This window comes from Aricia agestis, chromosome 3 (genome assembly GCF_905147365.1).
Source record: "Aricia agestis chromosome 3, ilAriAges1.1, whole genome shotgun sequence".
Lineage (NCBI taxonomy): Eukaryota > Metazoa > Arthropoda > Insecta > Lepidoptera > Lycaenidae > Aricia > Aricia agestis.
In genome coordinates, this window is record NC_056408.1 from 23,772,807 (window position 1) to 23,779,279 (window position 6,473).

The following is a 6,473-nucleotide window of genomic DNA, read 5'->3' on the forward strand; positions in this document are numbered from 1 at the left end:
ACTTTATTGTAACATAGAACTAATCATACTTATTAGTTAGTATGTTTTTGTTTATAGTTTTTAATACGTTAGAATATTATGTTTAATAATATAATCACTTGGTATAATAATAATCAATCTATCTTATCTTATAGAACTCCTACTGCATTTCTAATCCATATCCATACTAATATTATAAATGCGAAAGTATCTCTGTCTGTCTGTCTTGCTTTCACGCCAAAACTACTGAACCGATTGCAATGAAATTTTGTACACAGTTATTCTAGAGTCTGAGAAAGGACATAGGCTACATTTTGATGCGGGAAAATATCTTATTTCCATGAAAATATCGATGAAAATGAATTCGCATTGCGCGTGGCCAGCGCTCATGCCGGGGGTCCTGGGTTCGAGTCCCGCAGGCGGAACAAAAAGTTTTCAATGTTCCTGGGTCTTGGATGTGTATTAAAATAAAATTTCAAAAATCTTAAACATATTTTATGTATAATATTATAAAAAATCCAGAAATATATCGATGGAATGAACATTTTAGTTCTAATACGATTCAACAGATGGCGTTTTATTTTTTACTTTATTGTAACATAGAACTAATCATACTTATTAGTTAGTATGTTTTTGTTCATAGTTTTTAATATGTTAGAATATTATGTTTAATAATATTATCACTTGGTATAATAATAATCAATCTATCTTATCTTATGTAGAACTCCTACTGCATTTCTAATCCATACTATCCATACTAATATTATAAATGCGAAAGTATCTCTGTCTGTCTGTCTGTCTTGCTTTCACGCCAAAACTACTGAACCGATTGCAATGAAATTTTGTATACAGTTATTCTAGAGTCTGAGAAAGGACATAGGCTACATTTTGATGTGGGAAAATATCTTATTTCCATGAAAATTTCGATGAAAATGAATTCGCATTGCGCGTGGCCAGCGCTCATGCCGGGGGTCCTGGGTTCGAGTCCCGCAGGCGGAACAAAAAGTTTTCAATGTTCCTGGGTCTTGGATGTGTATTAAAATAAAATTTCAAAAATCTTAAACATATTTTATGTACTAGCTGTTGCCCGCGACTTCGTCCGCGTGGACTTCAGTTTATAGCGCACGATGTCAACAAAATTGGTGTCAAAAGCTTTTATAAAAAAAAAACCTGGTACCCCTTCAATCAATACAGCTGTGCAGTGTGCACACAATAAGTATTTCATTTTTTTATATTAAACTTTATATTATATGCCAAATTTTAAAGCTTATTTAGCCCTCCAATTACACAACTTTACCCATAAACTATTTATCATTGATAGATTTAAGGTTACGTCACTGCACAGATAAAGTACTGAGTTATTTAATACCGTAGAATAGATATAACAATCGAAAAAAATCGAAACTTAAATGTAAGATGATACCACGTCTTATAGGAAGACTTTTGAGCAAGCGTCAGCGCGATGTAGAAGACGCACGGCGCCATCTATTATGAATTGTTTGAACTATTTTAATTTGAACAAATTTACGCATTTTCACCCCCTTACAACCCTTTTTTCCAGTAAAAAAGTAGCCTATGTCCTTTCTCAGGCTTTAGACTATCTGTATACAAATATCATTACAATCGGTTCGGTAGTTTTGGCGTTTGGCGTGAAAGCGAGACTGACAGACAGACAGACAGACAGACAGAGATACTTTTGGCGTTTGGCGTGAAAGCGAGACTGACAGACAGACAGACAGACAGAGATACTTTCGCATTTATAATATTAGTATAGATTATGTGCACACTGCACAGCTGTTTTTGGGTATTTTGATTAATTAAGGGCCGCGCTACACCGGAATGGCAGCGGCGAGGCGAGCATTTTCAGCGCTGCCATTCCGGTGTAGCGCGGCCCTAAGAGGGGTACCACTTACCAGGGTTTTAAAAAGTTTTTAAATTTGACACAAATTTTGTTGACACCGCGCGCTATAAACTAAAGTCCACGCGGACGAAGTCGCGGGCAACAGCTAGTATTAAAATAAAAATGAGGGGCGCTCCCATACCAAAAACAATTTGTGGCTTGTGGCTTACTTTACCTTACTTTACTGCTCTATGTATGCGGTACGGAACTCTTCGTGCGCGAGTCCGACTCGCACTTGGCCGATTTTTAACCCCGAAGTTCGTCAGTGTCGTAGCAAATCATTATTGAATAAGTATTACTAGATGTCCCGCGCGGCTTCGCCCGCGTAAATTAGGAATTTCACAGAAACCGTACATTTTCGAATAAAAATAGCTATAAATGGGCGATTCCGCTAGAGACGACCCTCAACACGAATTTTTAAAGTATAGCATTTGTTACATTTTTTTATTGAATTATAAATAAAAAGATGTATATTTACTAGCAAAAGAACTTTTATGAGTAAAAATTGTAATTTGAATAATTTAGAGCATTTTGAAGTGATATCATCTACCGGCGCGAGAAAAACTGCTTATGCCACACATGATCATTTTTACTCTAAATCACTATCTCGAAGTTGAATTTCATTACATAATATTGACTGTATAACATAAGTTTATATTTCGGTGCAAAAAAAAACAACAATTTTGAAATAGTTTTCAAACATTATTAAAGGAAAATTGCCATGGTTGCACCCGCGATAAAAAAGGTACAAAAGTTTAGTTTTCTCGCTAAAATATGTTGTTAATAATTTAAAACTTTGTGAAAGTAAGGAGAAATGTGAGGGAAATTAGAATTAATCATTGGAACAAACTATTTTATTATTTTTAATAAAAAAACAGAACCTTTAAAGTGGTTGCGCCCGCGATTGAAGCAGTACAATTGGAAATGCAATAAATTATTTTTTGACTATTGTAGTGATTTTCGTCTTATTTAATATTATTAAGGTACACAATAACGTTAGATTATATTTGTTATTAATACTTTACATGTTATTACAAGATTTATAAAAATTTGAATAGAGTCACATCGTGTTTTATATTTTTCGAAATATTTCATGTATTACTTGATAGATGTTTTAAAATGAAGATTAAATTCTTTTATTTTTAAATATTTTAGAAGAAATGCTACAAACGACAGGAAAAATCATAAATATTTAATAATTTTCTTTGAAAAAAATATTTTTACTTATAATTCTCCCCTATTCTTTTAAATTATAAATATAAATTTCAATCAAAGGTGTGCTGTAGTTCGGTTTTATAACAATACATCAAAAAAGGTTTGCTTAAGTTACATTATTTAATTGCTTTTAGTGATTTAGATGATTTCTTTTCTCAGATCGATAAATGACTGATAGTTAACAAATAATAAAATTTTAAACAGTATTATTACAATTTACTAATAATATTATGTATTGCATATCAAAAATGTAGAAATTAGTCGCAGACTTATGAATAAATTCAATTTCTTTAGACTCGTTGCGCCCGCGATATTCTGATGTTGCACCCGCGATCGTGAAAATTGTTAATAATTCTTAATACTAATTACTTAAATTAATTGTATCTAGTTAAATCATTTCTTTGCCTTATACACTTTTGAAGTATGGGTTAATAAATTACTAAAAGTTGCACAATTAGCAGTATTCTCAAATGAACTCGTCCGAGTTCTTAATAGAGGACCAATTTGGTTGCACCCGCGATAGTACTTCAAACATGTTTTGTGGCTTTTCTTAGATTTAATGTTAGTTTTCAATTACAATTTATGATTGAACTAGTTAAAATGTATCCCTTCAAAAGATAATTTATTAATAAATGTGTTTTATTTTGTCAGTAGGACGCTTTAAGTGCGTCAAAATGTTGCACCCGCGATAATGGAATCGCCCAAATACTTCTTTCACGTGGTCTACTCTATATATGTGCCAAATATTGCTATAAAAATTGCTCCAGTAGTTCGTGAGATAAACCCTTTCTAATATTTTCCCCGTTTTTACCACATTTTCCTGAGTTTCTTCGGTCGTATTAGTCTTAGCGTGATAATATAATATAGCCTTACTCGATAAATGAGATATCTAACACTGAAATAAGTTTTTAAATCGGACCTGTAGTTCCTCATATTAGCGCATTCAAGCAAACATACTGTTGGGAATTATATTAAACTTTAAAACTATGTTTGAAAACTTATTGTACATTTACAAAGTCGGTTACAGAAATCACATTACTTGAGGAACCCTGAAACATTTAAACAAATAATGTAATTTAATGTAAACCATATGACATGAACTGTCGACGCCAGAGTCCGGGGAGCCGGGGGTTGGAATGGCATTCTGACCTAGGCTCGAGATAAAGACGCATGTGTCTGATAACTGATAAGTTATAACTGATTTGAATTGTAAAGCTGTACTTGTTAATAATTATTGAATGTGCCTATTTTCTGAATAATATATATGTCATTTGCATTTAACTTCAGTGTTTAATTATTAAAGTCAATATTCCCCACTACAGAGTTAGCAACAATACTTTTCAGGTTTATAATATTAAGTATAGATTTTTTTTAATTATCGCTTGACAAACTCGAGCCACGATCTAAAAGACTATGAAAAGGCTCATAATCATGGGACGATGCATGGTATACTTAATATTATGGTAGTGATGATGATGATGATGATGATGAATGTAATTTGCATAGTAGCATATGCTTTGCGTTCTTAAAACAACGCCGAAACTCCCAAACTTGTATCTATAAAGAACTAGCTGTTGCCCGCGACTTCGTCCGCGTGGACTTCAGTTTATAGCGCGCGATGTCAACAAAATTGGTGTCAAAAGCTTTTATAAAAAAACCCTGGTACCCCTTAAATCAATACAGCTGTGCAGTGTGCACACAATAAGTATTTCATTTTTTTATATTAAACTTTATATTTTATGCCAAATTTTAAAGCTTATTTAGCCCTCCAATTACACAACTTTACCCATAAACTATTTATCATTGATAGATTTAAGGTTACGTCACTGCACAGATAAAGTACTGAGTTATTTAATACCGTAGAATAGATATAACAATCGAAAAAAATCGAAACTTAAAAAGATGATACCACGTCTTATAGAAAGACTTTTGAGCAAGCGTCAGCGCGATGTAGAAGACGCACGGCGCCATCTATTATGAATTGTTGGAACTAACTTAATTTGAACAAATTTACGCATTTTCACCCCCTTACAACCCTTTTTTCCAGTAAAAAAGTAGCCTATGTCCTTTCTCAGGCTTTAGACTATCTGTATACAAAATTTCATTACAATCGGTTCGGAAGTTTTGGCGTTTGGCGTGAAAGCGAGACTGACAGACAGACAGACAGACAGACAGACAGAGATACTTTTGGCGTTTGGCGTGAAAGCGAGACTGACAGACAGACAGACAGACAGACAGATATACTTTCGCATTTATAATATTAGTATAGATTATGTGCACACTGCATAGCTGTTTTTGGGTATTTTGATTAATTAAGGGCCGCGCTACACCGGAAGCACTTACCAGGGTTTTAAAAAGTTTTTAAATTTGACACAAATTTTGTTGACACCGCGCGCTATAAACTAAAGTCCACGCGGACGAAGTCGCGGGCAACAGCTAGTATTATACATAAAATATGTTTAAGATTTTTGAAATTTTATTTTAATACACATCCAAGACCCAGGAACATTGAAAACTTTTTGTTCCGCCTGCGGGACTCGAACCCAGGACCCCCGGGATGAGCGCTGGCCACGCGCAATGCGAATTCATTTTCATCGAAATTTTCATGGAAATAAGATATTTTCCCACATCAAAATGTAGCCTATGTCCTTTCTCAGACTCTAGAATAACTGTATACAAAATTTCATTGCAATCGGTTCAGTAGTTTTGGCGTGAAAGCAAGACAGACAGACAGACAGACAGACAGACAGACAGAGATACTTTCGCATTTATAATATTAGTATGGATCAGGAGTTCTCTCAGCACCTTCCGAACCACGGTATACCAGGTATACCTCGGTACAAAATCTTACTTGTTTGTAGCATATGCTTAGAATACTTCTCATGAAACCGAAGTCACCACATGCTTCCCCATAAATTTTGAGGAGTTCCCTCGATTACTTATGGATCCTTCATCAGATCACCACTTTTGTGAATATAATACCAAATTGGGATGATACCCTATATACCAAAAGAAAAATTTTGAAAATCGGTTAACAAACGGCGGAGTAATCGTAGAACATAAGAAAACGAACATAACACCTCCATTTTGAAAATACGTGGGAGAGCCATGCTTCGGCACGAATAGGCCGGCTCGACCGGAGAAATACCACGTTCTCACAGAAAACCGGCGTGAAACAGCGCTTGCGCTGTGTTTCGCCGAGTGAGTTTACCGGAGGCCCAATCCCCTACCCTATTCCCTTCCCTACTATCCCCTATTCCCTTTCCTACCCTCCCCTATTACCCTATTCCCTCTTAAAAGGCCGGCAACGCACTTTTAGCTCTACTGATGCTGCGAGTGTCTATGGGCGACGGAAGTTGCTTTCCATCAGGTGACCCGT